The sequence below is a fragment of the Haliotis rubra genome, unplaced genomic scaffold (assembly GCF_003918875.1).
Source record: "Haliotis rubra isolate DU_JTF1 unplaced genomic scaffold, ASM391887v1 Scf435, whole genome shotgun sequence".
Taxonomy (NCBI): Eukaryota; Metazoa; Mollusca; class Gastropoda; order Lepetellida; family Haliotidae; genus Haliotis; species Haliotis rubra.
This window is the reverse complement of record NW_025767119.1, coordinates 613,653-631,414: the sequence shown is the minus strand read 5'-3', so window position 1 is coordinate 631,414 and position 17,762 is coordinate 613,653. Positions and strand designations below refer to the sequence as shown.

Here is a 17,762-nt window from a genome sequence, read left to right as displayed (position 1 = left end):
AAATACTCCTCGATACCTATGGTCCTTTTCTCTCTGGCTGACGTCATCTCAATGTGTACCTCGTATGTGTTTCGTAATGGAGGTAGTTGGGGATGATCTGTAGACAAAGCTCTAGGAAGGTCAGGGGTCTCAAAACCAACAATACACATACATTAACATATAAAAAATAATACCCTCATTTAGTTCTCACTTCACCACGTAACTCCACAAAAAAAAGGCGTTTACCACTTCCACATTCACAGTCAACCACTTTTACCACTTACGTGCATATTGTCCTTCTCCACTATCAACCACTTTACCATTTACGTGCATATCGTCCACCTCCACTGTCAACAACTTTTACCACTCACGTACATATTGTCCTTCTCCACTGTCAACCACTTTTACCATTTACGTGCCTATTGTCCATCTCCAGTGCCAACCAATTTTACCATTTTCGTGCTATCGTCCACCTCCACTGACAACCACTTTTACCATTTATGTACATATCATCCACCTCCACTGTTAACCACTTTCACCACTCACGTATATTTATTATCCACCTCCACTGTCAACCACTTTTACCATTTACGTGCATATCGTCCACCTCCAATATCAACCACTTTTACCATCTACATGCATAACGTCCACCTCCACTGTCAATCACTTTTACCATTTACATGCAAATCGCCCATCTCCACTATCAACCACTTTACCATTTACGTGCATATCGTCCACCTCCACTGTCAACCACTTTTACCATTTACGTGCGTATCGTCCACCTCCACTATCAACCACTTTACCATTTACATGCATATCGTCCACCTCCACTGTCAATCACTTTTACCATTTACGTGCATATCACCACCTCCACTATCAACCACTTTATCATTTACGTGCATATCGTCCACCTCCACTGTCAACCACTTTACCATTTACTTGCGTATAGTCCACCTCCACTATCAACCATTTTCACCATTTACGTGCATATCGTCCACCTCCAATATCAACCACTTTACCATTTACGTGCAAATCGCCCATCTCCACTATCAACCACTTTACCATTTACATGCATATCGTCCACCTCCACTGTCAATCACTTTTACCATTTACGTGCATATCACCACCTCCACTATCAACCACTTTATCATTTACGCGCATATCTCCCACCTCCACTGTCAACCACTTTACCATTTACGTGGATATCGTCCACCTCCACTGTCAATCACTTTTACCATTTACGTGCATATCACCACCTCCACTATCAACCACTTTATCATTTACGTGCATGTCGTCCACCACCACTATCAACCACTTTTACCATTTACGTGCATATCGTCCACCTCCACTGTCAACCACTTTTACCATTTACGTGCATATCGCCCATCTCCACTATCAACCACTTCACCATTTACGTGCATATCGTTCACCTTCACTGTCAACCACTTTTACCATTTACGTGCATATCGCCCATCTCCACTATCAACCACTTTACCATTTACATGTATATCGTCCACCTCCACTGTCAACCACTTTTACCATTTACGTGCATATCGCCCATCTCCACTATCAACCACTTCACCATTTACGTGCATATCGTTCACCTTCACTGTCAACCACTTTTACCATTTACGTGTATATCGTCCACCTCCACTATCAACCACTTTACCATTTACATGTATATCGTCCACCTCCACTGTCAATCACTTTTACCATTTACGTGCATATCACCACCTCCACTATCCACCACTTTATCATTTACGTGTATATCGTCCACCTCCACTATCAACCACTTTACCATTTACATGCATATCGTCCACCTCCACTGTCAACCACTTTTACAACTTACGTGCATATCGTCCACCTCCACTATCAACTAATTTTACCATTTACGTGCTTTTGTCCACCTCCACTGTCAACCACTCTTACCATTTACATGCATATCGTCCACCTCCGCTGTCAACCACTTTTACCATTTACGTGCGTATTGTCCACCACCACTATCAACCACTCTTACCATTTACGTGTCTATCGTCCACCTCCACTGACAACCACTTTTACCATTTACATGCTATCGTCCACTTCCACTATAAACCACTTTTACCATTTATATGCATATCTTTCACCTCCACTATCAACCACTTTTACCATTTACATGCTATCGTCCACTTCCACTATCAACCACTTTTACCATTTACATGCACATCGTCCACCTCCACTATTCAACCACTTTTACCATTTACATGCTATCGTCCACTTCCACTATCAACCACTTTTACCATTTACATGCATATCTTTCACCTCCACTATCAACCACTTTTACCATTTACATGCATATCGTCCACTTCCACTATCAACCACTTTTACCATTTACATGCATATCGTCCACCTCCACTATCAACCACTTTTACCATTTACGTGCATATCATCCACCTCCACTGTCAACCACTTTTACCATTAACGTGCATATCGTCCACCTCCACTGTCAACCACTTTTACCACTTACTTGCATATCGTCCATCTCCGCTGTCAACCACTTTTACCACTTACGTGCATATTGTCCACCTCCACTGTCAACCACCTTCAATAAACGTGCACTTGCACAGTGTCAACTCCTGTGCTGTTTCTGTGGGTTACTCACCTTTAGCATCCACTGATAAGGGAGGCAAGGCAGCTAATAATATCAGAAACCACATTTTCCTGAAAGATATGAAAGTACCAGTCAATCAAAAGATTACAAGTAAAGAATGAGTGAGTTTAGTTAGTTTTACGCCGTTTTTAGCAATATTCAGGCAATATCACGGCAGGGGGACACCCGAAATGGGCCTCACACTTGGAACGCAAGTGCGGAATCGAATCCGGGTCTTGGGCGTGACGACTGAAAGCTTTAACCACTAGGCTACCCACCGCTCCAGTAGAGGATGAAGTTCAAGTGATGATCGCGGTAGGGATGAAATACTATTCCATCTGATCGATGTTCCTATAGTGTTTATGCTAACATTATCTTAAAGGTTACTTTTCAGTCATAAGAGGTTAAGAATGTACGAGCCTTGTTTCAGTGAATGTTAGGCACAGAAGCGACAAATGGTAACATTTAGAGTACACTTGTCGATTTCATTCCTTTCAAGGTTAGATTGGACTTTGCGAGGTGAAATAACCAGTGTATCATTATCGTGGTAGTTCTAGCAAACACCTCACATATTGTGGTAGTTCTACCAAATACCTCACATATTGTGGTAGTTCTACCAAACACATCACATATTGTGGTCAACGTTTCTAGTATATTTCCGACTAACAGACATATAACTTGTACTTTAAGCAGAACGCTTGTACAGACAACGTACATCTTTAGCTGAAAATGGCCCAATTGTGCAATGCATTGTTTACAAAAGAATCACAGTTGGATTACTTTCCAAACTAAACTATATCATTACAGTCAGCTATCTGAAGCTAAACAGGGTTTTCGATAAACTCCCTTCAAAAAAATAAGAAAAGCATAGGGGGATTGAGATTTATATATTGCATTTTCATATCGGCAATCAATCTAAAGACTATGTTTATGTTTGAATGATGTGATGTATGGGATTTTTAATGCTTATGTCGCGCAAACACAACAAAACATAATATTACCGTTGTCAGCAATTGTAAAACAAATACATGAAATTCGCTTGCAACGCACATGTTGATGACAATGCACGTGAAATGAGTGGAATTCGTCAGTAGAGACAATGACTATAAAAGCCCGATACATTTACTCCGTTGTATCACAAATATTGATGAGGAATGATCGACGCAAAACGCCAAGACTGAATCCCGCTGACTGGAACATTGCTGTTGGACGTCTGGAAGCTGGAGAAAGCCAGGCTGCCGTTGCACGTCATAATAACGTCCACCAAAGCACAGTATCTCGTCTGTGGGCCCGTTATACAGCATTCAATTCGACGCGAGATCGCCCAAGAAGTGGTGTTCCACCTACATCATCGGCAAGCCACATAGACGATACAGAAGATCATGTGCCAGGTGTACGTCGAGTATCCGATCAAACGATCCGAAATGTCTGACACACAGCCGTACAGCCTTGGAATCTGGCTAACTGAAGGAGAATCTGACTCAGTGATGAATCACGTGTTCTCCTGCAACGCCATGATTGAAGACAATGTGTGTACCGACGTAGGATTGAACGTTACGCACCCATCTACGTACGACAGGTCGATCGCTGTGGAATGCCATATCATACACTGGTGGTACCGACTTCAGGTTCAGGGGAATCTGGCGGCAAACCGTAGACTTAGGCTTAGTCTCTGAATATATATAATTTTGATAGTAACAAACAAACCCATTTATATTGAAAAGGAGCCCTAGGGAGACCAGAGACTCAGAACCTGAGGAAATCTAGACTTGCTTTATTTAGGGCTTTAGCACTGCAGAGAGGGCTTGGCAGTAGGAAAATTAATGTGGTTCAGGGACTGTGAGACAGACTAGGCAAACCGGTACATCACCCAAATTCTTCGTCCACACGTCCGTCCCATTATCAACCGCCAGCGTGAGATCTTACAGCAAGATAACGCCCGACCCAATACGGCACGAGTGACAATGGCCTACCTAGCCAATGAGAACATTAATGTCTTGCCATGGCCGTCCAGGTCCCCAGACTTTAAACCCAAAGAGCATCTTTGGGATCAGCTGGATCGACGTGTACGTCAACGTCAACGGGTCCCGCAGACGCCTGGAGAACTTGCAGTGGCGTTACAGGAGGAATGGCGGAGGTTTGTATATATGGCTACATTGAAGACTGATTTCCCCACTAACTTGGGGGATCCAACTGCAAACCTAACACAGATGTATTGCACGAGGATCATGCATCAAATTGCTGAAAAGCATTTGCAAATATCTTGCATGTGAACAGCTGCGTTTGGGTGTAAAGTTTTGTTAAGAATTCGCCAACTTTCACTGATGTTTACCATTTATTGAACTCATGACACTAATCATTTCAACGTTACGAATTTGTTTAACAGTACATCAGTTCATGTGTTAACGGTAACCTTTAAGTAGTGTGGAATCTTTTGCAAAATCTAGTTTCGAACAGCTGCCTGAAGTAAGTGGCTATATTTGCACTAGTGAGTCTAAACTTTTGAAAGGAAGTATATAGTAGCACCTTGTTTAGATACTGTTATAGTGACCAATTCAGGACAGCCATCGTCCAAATAGTTAAAAAGTCCAAAACTATGTTGTCAAGACATGTGAGACTTTATTGTAATATATATATGACGCTAAGCTGTATTTTTAATCACTACTGTACATCCTTATCACTACCGCATTGTACATTGACTTGTCAGCCCATTAATTATTGTATAAGACATTTATAACCTTCATTGGTAATCCCCCTTGGTCGTGTCTGCCATCACATCAACTGGTCAAGGAAGTGCTATTGTTTTTCTGTCTGTCCATTGATGAGTCGTCGCCTGTCCAATGTTGTCAAAAACTGTATTTATACTTAGTATGGTCACATCTAGACAGTGAAGGAGTACGAGTTCGGTATTCCGACTGTCTGTAGGGACGACCACGAGCAGGAGAATGCGGCTCGTAGGAAACGCCCTGGGGTTGAGCAGGTACTCCGCTCACCTCTTATATGTCTTGTGTATTTGTTTGTCATGTACTGAAGACATTTGAACTCAACTATGCCTTCGTCTTCTTCAACGCACACTTCATCTTAATTATGAGCTAATTCCCCACTCGACACGTATCCACGCGTTGACAATACTTTCAGAACATCTATGACAAACCATTCCACCGGAGAGAGGTATTTGCACATGCTAGGCCACTCACCTGATCTTGATAGTGATAGAGCCTTGTTTAAGTTGATACCTGTAGCTTTATACACAGACTTTCTGATCAGTTGTCGTTGTCAAATACTTGTATCATCACGCGTAGACTTCGGTCAAAGGATGCATTCATTTTCCAGGACAAGTTACACCATATGTGGGAAATATTTGGCAATATGTATAATATTTGTACAGCGCGGTGATTTAGTTTTCATAGCGTTATCATATTCCACACAGATAACACAGGGTACATAGCACGGGCCTATTGTCACTGGCCGAGATAATGTAGACGGTCGATAACACACATATATATATTTAGCTTTGTAGTCACTGTTCAAATATAACATTATAAGATTATTCACGTTCACATTCGAAATGTTGTCCATTATTATTCATGTGGCAATATCTAATTATGATAATAATATATAGTAATAAAACTGCATATTTTATAATGCGCATATGGAAGAAGAAGGTAATTTCAGTTTATAGGCCATCGACCTATGTACAAAAATGACATTATGTATAATGGCAATAGGCAGACATTTGTGTTGTCAATATATAGAAGATCAACATTTAAGAGATAATTTGATAAATTTAGCACAATTCAATAAAAATGCCATGTCATTTGAAGTTATTAACTTTATGAATTTACACGCATTTGTTAAATTGTTCCATAGAGGTAAATACGGTTTTCGTAGTGTTAAATATTTATCACATTCAAATAGGAGGTGGACTTCATCTTCATTTCTATTACTTTTACATACCTTACATATTACATCTGTGTTCATAGTGTCCTCCCATCTAATATTACATCGTAATGGTAATGCATTGAATCTTAACAAACATAAATAGCTTCTTAAGTGTCTTACATTAATTCTTAAAATGTGATTATCAAGCGGCAATTATTATAAGATACTTATATAGCGGACATATCCAGGCAACTTGTGCATGCCCAAGGCGCTGGTAATGTTTTTGCCTCAAACATTGGATGTCAATCTCAACGGTACATCGTATTATCAATCTTAACTCCATGGGGAGTATGCAACTCCGAGTTTTTATGGCTTTCTCATCCTAACGAGGTACCCATTCCCAGTTTGGTGGACTGGGACACATAGTCACAGTACTTTGTCCAAGTTCACGTTGCTGTACCCGCAACGAGGTGTTTGCACGCATACATGTGGCCCTCATCTGGTCATATACCAACGGATTGGTGGGTTTGCTTTAAGTGCACAGGGTAGTGTACTGTACACTAGAGGTTGTGACAACACTGAAAGAGTCTGCACACAAAGTTGACTCCAAGTTTTTACACCCGGTCACAGGTGGACTCGATCCCGGCACCTCATGCTCTCGGGATCACTAGCCTGGCGCCTTAGCCAGCTTCACCGCCGCCCCCCCCCTTCTCCCCCCTCCTGAGCCCCATGATGATGATATAATACTTTTAAAATGTACAAGACTGGATAATTCCATGATATTGCTACTGATATTTTGTTTTGAACAATCAACTAACCTCTGCTTAAATAATGATAAAAATAATGACACCTTTTCAATGTCTTGGGAAAGCCAAACATAACCAAATCCATACTCATTTAAGAGACTACGTATTTTTGGAACCCAAGTAATCTTACCAACAGAATCTAGTCTAAGTACATAATTATGACATTGTTTGGGATAACGATCATTAGACATTCTTAATAATTTACACCAAAACAGGCTCGTAACCAGGAAAATACAGAGTGTAGGCACAAATGATGAAACATTTTGAAATCAGGGAGAGTATGCTACATCTAAAAGTAAAGCGTTCTTCTGAACACGTGATAAGGTTAAGGCAAACATCAATAACATGGTAAAACATTCAAAATATAAAAAAATAGCACAAAACTAGTGGACCCTAACCACGTTAATATTTTAAATAGTTTAGTACCAAAACAACTCTAAAACTCGGTAAATGAAACATTTCAACTTCGAGGATAAGGTGGATCTCATGACGACTGAGAGAATTCAACAAACTATCAGAGCAACAACAGGTCATCACAGATGTTAGTCAAAGCGAAGAGAAGAGCCAGTCTTCTACTTTCACCTGGTGCGAATATGTCAATGACTTTGTCAATGTCTACCACGAAATCACAATGTACGTGAACCAGTCTTAATATTTGTCAATTCTACCGCCTCAACAGTACATGGTTTCTGGGTGTCAGATTTAACAATTGGCGAGGAATCAGTACATGACTCAGATAGTGCTATTGTATCAGAACGTGTTTGGGAACACTGGGCACTATTGGGACTCAACCCAAAAAGTACTAGAATGTGTACTTTACTAAGAAGGTGTAATCCCAAATATAACATATGCTACATTGACCACTTTCTAAAATGGCATTGTGCATTTCACTGGGTACTATTGTTAGTTAAAATGGGCGTTTCAGTCAATTTGGGTGATTTAACGAAGTAACAATCAATTGTAGATGAACGTTTTGCAGATTTTTCTCATTTCTGCACATAACAAACGATACAATACTTAAGGGGTAAAACAATTTCAAAGAACAGATCAACGATATCGTCTATAGAACAAACGATTTCGGCCTGTTTCCAGACATAATTTATTGCATAGTGTAGACAAAACATGTTTGTCTATAAATGATCCGCGAGGCAAGTTGCGTTCGGTTACCACGTACTATACCAGAAACCACCCAGAAAACATAAAAACAAATTAAATGCTAATTTTCAATAGCATCTTGAATCACAACATTTTTATTTCAATTTTAAATTGTAAGCACGTGCTTTTTGTGCAACGCTGTAGCTACGCCACTGCAAAATGTAACACATTTAAGATGATAATCTACATTCATACTTTATCTTCCACATTCAGCTTATGCTGCATTACTTGATATACAGCGGCGTGACAAAAGTATTCGCGATTTGGCAAATAAGGCCGTTCGGCTTTGATTGAAACGTCTCGTATTTTGTCTCTTGCTTCGCAAATACTGAACAGATTTTCATGTTTGATACGTCGCTTGTGAGCTTGATATACGATTAGTGCGCATGTGCAACGACGTCATATGTTGTCTGTTTGGAATGCAGAAATCGTCTGCTGTAGACGATGGGCCGAAGATCAAAGGAACTCAACATCAGTACTAAAGAACTAATTGTGGATTTGAAACGGAATGGAAAAGAAAACTTCTGACATTGTGAAATTATTAGGTGTACATGAATCAACAATTCGGTATGTTTGGCAAAAATATTTGAATCGTGGTAATGTTGAAAACAGCAGACGAAGTGGTAGACCGAGAAAAGTGAGTATTCGTAGTGAACATGTTTTGTTGAGGAGTGTCCGCAAGAATAGATTTAACATTCTAAGAGACATTACCCATGATTATAATGTTGGTCAACATCAACAAGTAAACAGTAGAACAATTCAAAGAGTTTTGCATCGGAATGGTGTTTTTCGTCGGCGTTTTAGAACATTTCCTTCACAACAAGGAAGCGAACAGAAGGAAACGACTTCACTGGTGTTTGGAAAGGAGAATTTTGACAGTACAATATCAGTGGAAACAGGTGATATTCAGTGATGAATCGCAGGTAGTTATTGGTCAGAATGGAAGAGGTTTCGTTTGGAGAAGTGCGCATGAAGCCTATCGTCCCGAATGCATGATTCACTCGAAACAGGGCAGGTTATCAGTTATGATCTGGGGTTCTTTAACTTGGCACGGTGTTGGCACCTTGTGTCGTGTTAATGGTAATATTAATGCTGTCAAGTATCGTGAAATACTTGAAGACAACTTCTGGCCCGTTATAGCTCGGCACTTCAACAACAAACCATATCGGTTTCAAGATAACAATGCTCCAGTGCATCGGGCACGAATTATTCAGGAATACAAGCGTGACAATGCTGTAAATTGCATGACTTTGCCTGCACAGTCTCCCGATATCAATATTATTGAAAATGTATGGCTACACATCAAAAGAACACTACAGCGACGAACACAAACTATGCTGACCACTGACGAACTGTATGACGCCATCCACGATGTCTGGACAAATATCACACTACACTATGTTAGAAACTTATATGAATCAATTCCACGACTGATTATGGCCTGCATACGCTCCAAGGGGAACTTGACCAAGTACTGAGCTATGACATAATTCTTTTTTTTAAATATCGCTGTTTATAGTTTTCATACGGTCTTGTGTTTGTTTACTTCCGCCATTTTGAAAAGCCGCGAATTCTTTTGTCATGACGCTGTATATTTACCTACCTCTAAAACAAATTTACACAAATTATTATGAAATGCATCATCAACACTTGTGGCCATATTAAATGATGATAATGATAGTAATAATATTGTATATTTATAATGCGCATGCACACATTCTTAAGGATGTTCTTGGCATTTAACATATGTGATGTGAAATTGGGTTAACGTCGTGCTTGAGAATATTTCGCTCATATGACGGCGTGCATGCGTGTGTATGTGTATGTGTGTGTACTAGCCCAGACTTAAGCTGGTTTTATAGTGCTAACTCACTGAGATACCATGCCGCAGTGAAGCATGAATACCCCACTCAGACACATTATACTGACTCCGAGCCGACCAGTTCTTGTTGTGCCCATTAATGCCGAGCGCCATACAGGGACAAACAAGTACCATATTTTAACGACTTTTGGTATGACGCGGCCGGGGATCGAACCCGCGACCTTCCGCTCTCTCCGGGCGGACGCTCTAACCTCTACACCACGGAGGCGGTCTTTTAACACATTATTACTTAGATGTGAATTATTGAATTCATTTATGTTGAATATGCTGTACAGAAACTCGCGTAGAACAGGCGAATCGTCGGATACATAAGCCCCTGATTAAGGTTTCTTTAACATCTGTTAGGTGTTATTGTGGGTTCAATGAATAACATCAACTATATTTCTCCTGTGTGAGTGAGTGAGTGAGTATGGTTTTACGTCGCTTTTAGCAATATGCCTGCATTATCATGGCGGGGGGGACACCAGAAATGGGCTTCTTGCGAGCAATCGAACCCGGACCCTCGACGGGACTCTTTAATCACTAGGATACCTACCGGCCCCATTCTCAGGTGAAGCCGAGGTGATATACTTCATTTATTGTTTGACATCGGACATTTGTCAGTTCCTGTTTCAGCTGAAGTTACGAATGTACTATGTGACGCAAACATCGAAGTAGCCATTTCATCTTATATGACGTCATACGTCTGTCTATCCCCGACTATTGATATATTTATGGTATGACGTCACAGATTTGTCATTCACCATTACAATTGGGTGCCTATTCTGGAAAGTGTCCCAGCTAGGACAGATCCTAACTAGTTAGGACAGGAGTTAGGACATCCTACCGTTAGGATAAGACCCATTCTCGAAACGATCCTATCCCTTTCCCAACTTGGGCTATCGATCCTAGCTAGGATAGCGAGCCCTTCAGTAGGCGAGATAGAAAATACAACATTCATTAAGTTGGGGATTCCCCTAAATATTACCCATGATTCATTCCATAAATAACACATATAAAAATGTATAAGGGCAACTACAATCTCGTCTACAAGATAAATGGTAAGACTAGAAATCTAAGTAATATGCTTGAAAGTGGTGAAATTCCGCTTTTGGTTGACTTGGGAGATCTAGAAGAAATTATAATTAATTATATCTTGCAACCAGAAAAATAGAGTGAATTAGAACTTGAATAGATTTAAAATATTTAGTGAGCTTCTTGATATCTATTTGTTCGAATGACCATACTTCCAGAAAAAAAGTATTGTTATAATATATTATGTTAATATATTCGATATTTTTATCACATTATGGTAGTTTTGAAGTAGTTAGTTAGTTAGTGAAAATTCATTTATTTGACAAGGAAATAACATTTTTACTTCAGAGTTTGAAAGTCTGCCAAAAAAGCAATGAGATATGTGCAAAACATATTTTCATTTTATTTGTTTTTTTTGGTGCAAAATCATGTCTTGAACTCTCATTATACGTGATCTCACAAACTGAAAATCCACTTAGGAAATAAACAGGAGTTACTTCCCCTATCAAGCTGGCCTTGACATTGACATGTCACGGAAATGAGACAGAAAAGAGTAATGTTGTCATTAAAAAGGCCGAGAATAGGTAGGAATTGAACAAATCTCTTTTGTAGATCTAAAGGGTGTGTGCATTGCAACAAGCATTTCTACTCATTACCAACAAATTGATAATATAAATACAAAAAAACACTTCTCAACTCATCAAAACTGTGTCCTGTTGTAAATTCAAATGTAATTTAGGCTAGTTATTTTGTTTGACAACGTCAAAATTGGTGAACAAACAAGAACCACACCACGTTGACTTCCACTAAGATAGACTTAGGACAAGTCAGAACCTATCCTAGCATTTGTCCTAAGTTAGGAAATCCTAGCGCTACGATACTTTTCGAGAATAAGGTAGGGCACGTATCCTAGACATTGACCCTAGGATCAAAGTTAGGATATCCTAGCGCTAGGATCCTTAAGATAATAGGGGCCGTGTAGTTGTGATATGCTGTATGACGTCACACATTGATCAATACCCATCACAGCGGCAGCTATTGCTATACTGTAACGGGTGTTGTCCTTTAGGCAACATTAAATAATGTTCACACTTTTGATGACGATGTTTTAAATGTATGTTTTTTGTCTGTTTAATCACTTAAGTTTTTTTTAAATTAGCTTTTTATTGTTATTTGCCTTAAAATGCTTCCATTTCGGGTCACGGGTAGCTCATTTTTATGAACCGCGACTATCCGTTATGCAGAGGTAGTGGCCCTTAGACACGCCAGGATTCGGTGGTGGTAGGGAGGTCCCCGGTTATGTTGCTCGTTTTTGTCAACACCATACCTGACCTCGTAGGTTTCAGTAAATTGTTTTAAGTCACTGGCTTGCCTCACTTGGGCCTCTGCTGTCACGGGCGGTGGGGTAGCATGGTGGTTAAATCGTTCGTTCGTCATGCCGAAGCACCGGGTTCGATTCCTCACATGGGTACAATGTGTGAGGGCCCATACACTTAGCTCGAGGTGGCGTTGATATCACTTCACTCTCTCGCTCACTATACTCTAACAATTTAATGATAACACTGCAAAGTATGTTGTCACAATCAATTGTGTCTACTTTAACCAGAACGTACCAAGCACAGAGTATCCCTTGACGTGCCCGATATATGTGGCATCCAGTGCACAATTATTTCCATAGTAACAACGGTGTTATTATTATTATCATGGTTTACAGGTTGTATGCAGCGGAGAGGGTTCGGGTGATCCTGGCACAGTCAGGCTGGTAAGGCTCATCATCAGCTCAGGGCCCTTGCCCCCTCTACACGCAGCCCAGACAGCGAATGGGACTTCTCCCAGGAAACGCTGCCTAGTCGAATCCACCAAGAACTTTCCGGAGAATATGAAGGCTCCCCAACACTGCAGCCTTCTGCATTACCCAGAGTGTCAGAAGGGCTGTACTCCCGGTGGAGAACCCGGGCACTATCCTGATCTGCGCCAAGAGATCAGGAGGTACCAAACCAAGGGCACCGAGAACAATGGGGAGCCTGGCGACAGTGTACTTGGGATGCAAGCGAGACATTTCAAAGGCGAGGTCCGCATATTTATCATGCTTTTCCTGAATCTTGCCAATCACATTGCTGTCAAAAGGGACAGAAAATTCAATGATATAAATAAATTCATTGGCTTTATCAAAAGGACAAGATCAGGTTTGTTGGCAGGCATTCTTCTGAGGCTGTATATGGGCCTATTCCACAGAAGTTTGAAAGCATCATTTTCCATGACGCCCTGGACATGTTCAGGGTCGTACCATGGATGGACCTCGGAGTCAAAGCCACAGGCATGCCTGAGACGGTAGTAAAGCAACGAGCCATGCCATCATGTCGTTTAAGATATGCTGTCTGTGCCAAGGAAGGGCATCCACTGACAAGGTGTTGGACAGTCTCTGTGAATTCATTGCAAAGTCGACATTTCATATTGATATTTTCTTTAAGAATCACATTTAGGCGATTGCGAGTGGGAAGTGACTGGTCCTGAGCAGCAAAAGGAAGCCCTCAGTTTCACATTTAAGACCAGCCGACTTCATCCAGGCGAAGGAGTCGTTGGGATTGTATTATTATTATTATAGGATATTTATATAGCGCACATATCCAACCAACTAGTGCATGCTCAAGGCGCTGGTATTTTTCCCTCGATCATTGGATGTCAATCTCAACGGCACATCGTATTATCAATCTCAACTCCCTGGGGAGTATACAACTCTTGCAGCCACTAGGCGCACCGAGTTATTGTGGCTTTCTCATCCTAACGAGGTACCCATTCACAGCTGGGTGGACTGGGACACATAGTCACAGTACTTTGTCCAAGTTCACTGCACGTTGCTGTACCCGCAACTAGGTGTTTGCACGTATTCATGTGGCCACCATCTGGTCATATACCAACGGATTCGTGGTTTCTTTTTAAGTGTTCCTTTAAGTGCACGGGGTGGTGTACTGTACACTAGGGGTTGTGACAACACTGAAAGAGTCTGCACACAAAGTTGACACAAAGGTTTTTACACCCGGTCACAGGTGGGCTCGATCCCGACACCTCAACCTCGCTGGATCACTAGCCTGGCGCCTTAGCCAGCTCGCCCACCGCGCGTTGTATTGCAACACAAGAACATTGAACTTCTAACACCTGTCTTATCGAACATGTTGCCAAAGTCCAACTTTCCTAAACTTCAGAAAATAAAACCATGAAGATTAAAAATCGGTCTCCAACACCCCATGCTTGTCGTAAGAGGCGACAAATGGGATCGGGTGGCCAGGTTTGCTGACTTGGTTGACATAATTATGTCATCGTATCCCAATTGCGTTTCTATCGGTGCTCATCATGTTGATCTCTGGATTGTCTGACCCAGACTCGATTATTTACAAACCGCCGCCATATACCTGGAATATTGCTGAGTGCGGCGTTAAACAATAACCAACTAATCGGTAGACGAGGAATGTCGTCATTCGTCACCCCGAGCATTTTCCAGTTAGCTAAGGTATATACCCTAAACGCCAAAAGAAACGTTAGCCTCCAACCTTTATGAATTACTGAAAACTTTCAAAGATATGTACGAAGGTATTAGTTAAGCTTAACAATACAGCTTAAAGCGAATCGCGAAAGAAAATTATCAAATGCATTCATTTTTAGGTGAAATGCATCTTTTTCAGAAGAGTTAAATTGTCCTCTTTTCGACCATGCCGAGATGAACCAATAACAGTGATTTAGATGTCAAAAAGAAAGGTTGAAAATGTAATTCTGCTTCGAGACAAATATAAACCATTTAAAGTCACCATTTTTGAACTATTAAAGCAAGAAACAACTGTTGTAGAGTTTGAAAAATGTAAATGAATAATTTCTCTGGTTTCAGTCTTTTAAAACATTTTCTGTAAATTTGCATTAGTGAAAACAAATAAAACGTGTCTTTGATATTGTGAAAAAGTGTTTAGGAGCATCTATTAAATTACATTTGTGACGTCATTCCATTGTCTGCTCGCTCCATTACTTTTCATGAATGGAGCGATGTGTACCAGTTTCAAATTAAAGCCTTCATTTTGTCATTTTGACATTTAATTTTGATAACAGAAATATTCCCAATACTTTGAATGTAATTTAAGTGGGATAATATCCGAGTAACTCTCCAATTGATTGGTGGGAAATAGGATCTTTCCTGATGAATGACAAAAAAACACAAATGTAAACACAATTTGTACGACATAATACGCTAAATCTATATAGCGTTGCCGGTTGACGTCATTTTGTCGTGGATGTATTGGCACAAATTCACACACACACACACACACACACACACACACACACACACACACACACACACACACACACACACACACACATACACACACATATACACACACATATATATATACACACACACACACACACACACCTACCCCCAACCCCCCTCTGGATCCGCCTCTGGTATGATGCCAATGGCCTAGTCTGTTCAACTACAAATGTCGTTTGGGAGAACACGGGAACCTACATGCCTCGTTGTAATAGGGGAGGAACTCTCCAAGAAGCTCGATTCCCAGGAAGCGTGGAAGAGTGCCAAAACCTACCCATTTGTAGAAATAGTGGGAGAACCCCTACTGTCTCACAGGAGAACGAGCCAACCTACCATATCGTAGGACTACTGATACGCACGCACGCACGCACGCACACACGCACACACACATACACACACATATACACACATATACACACAACACACAAACACACACACATACACATGTATAGGCACACATACAGTCGCAAAAACATCCTAACAAACACACTCACATGTCCATACAGACACACTCACACAGACATACACACATATTCAGGCACACACTTACAGACACACACAAACGCAAAACAACAACTAACAAACACACACGCGTCCATACAGACACGCACCTGCAGACACGCACACAGACATACACACATAATGAGGCACACACATACAGACACAAACAAAACAACAATATGGTAAATATAGACTTATTGTGCTGGCGTCAGCACTTTTACAGTTTTAGCATTTCCGTCTGAAAGATAGGAATTGGGATTACCATAATATAACGTGATTTCGTATTGTTTACGTGAAGTATATTCTCTCATTTAACATCCCCGGTAATAACTAGAAGGAGTTAGTAAGGATGATAATATGTAAGAAATATTACGGTGGTGAACAGCAGAAATGGGTTTCATACATTATACCCATGTGGGGAATCGAACCCGGAATGTCAGCATAACTTTATCCACCGAGCTACCTTACCATGCCAGTACTACCGGCTTAATGCTCTTACTTTCGTTTTAAAAATTTTATGATCGGAAAGCAGGTTTTGAATGGGAAAACAATATGCCTACAAATCTAAGCCATGCATTCTTTGAAAGACTCACAGATCAAATGACCACTGACAAATTCTTTTGTGATATGTTCAATGCTTGGGATAACTCTCAACAATAAAATGTCACATACATTTGTACTTTTAATGAAATATTTCTAAGAAGAAAAAATTGGACATTTAGGTTGTGAGGTTAAGTGAAATGAGTAGGGTTCATCAGTATTACACTTCCATTGCAGAGTGAGTGAGTGAGTGAGTGGGTGGGTGGGTGAGTGAGTGAGTTAGTGGGTGAATGGGTGGGTGAGTGGCTGGGTTTGTGTGAGTGGGTATGTGAATGAGTGGGTGGGTGAGTGAGTGGATGGGTGGGCGGGTGAGTGAGGAGTGAGTGAGTGAGTGAGTGAGTGAGTGAGTGAGTGGGTGGATGGGTGAGTGAGTGGGTGAGTGAGTGAGTGAGTGAGTGAGTGGTGGATGAGTGGGTGGGTGAGTGGGTGGATGAGTTAGTGGGTGAATCAGTCAGTGGGTGAGTGAGTCAGTGGGTGAGTGAGTCAGTGAGAGAGAGAAAGAAGGAAAGAGATACTCCGGGTTTATAGCGTCTGTCAATTGAGACAACTTGCTGCCGTTTAGCTTGAATACTCAACCAGGACACAGCCATGCATGGTAATATTAAGTACTAGCTTCCATGTCGTTAACGTCTTTAATGTCCCTAACGTCATTACGTGGCCGGGTAAACGCTCCATACAGGTGACCTCAGAGACTGTCTGCTCGAGACATAGTCACAGATCTGTGACGTCATACAGCATGTCAATAGCTTCAGCCGTAATTGTTTTTGACACATGAAAGTACAAGTGTTCTTTTATTTATTTACAGAATTTCACGCACAGTACAATACATACCTTTAGAAGAAACTCGGAAACTAATAAAGGAACACTTGAACTTTCATGTGTTCCCTTATTCGTTTTCACGAGTATATGTACTGAACACCATCAGAAACGCACCACACTAAAATGCACCCACGATGCTCAGATATTATGGGTACATGCCAGTCTGACGGGGATATTTCG

The 17,762-nt window shown here is 40.9% G+C and overlaps 1 long non-coding RNA gene across 1 annotated transcript; it reads right to left on the bottom strand.

Moving 5' to 3' along the window:
* Positions 1 to 20: 20 nt before the first annotated feature.
* LOC124289192 lies at positions 21 to 5,875 on the bottom strand. The gene is made up of 3 exons (XR_006901625.1): positions 5,806 to 5,875; positions 2,621 to 2,679; positions 21 to 97 (listed from the first exon to the last, which is right to left on the bottom strand). It is a non-coding gene; the product is annotated as an uncharacterized LOC124289192 (long non-coding RNA).
* Between the last annotated feature and the right edge of the window lie 11,887 nt (positions 5,876 to 17,762).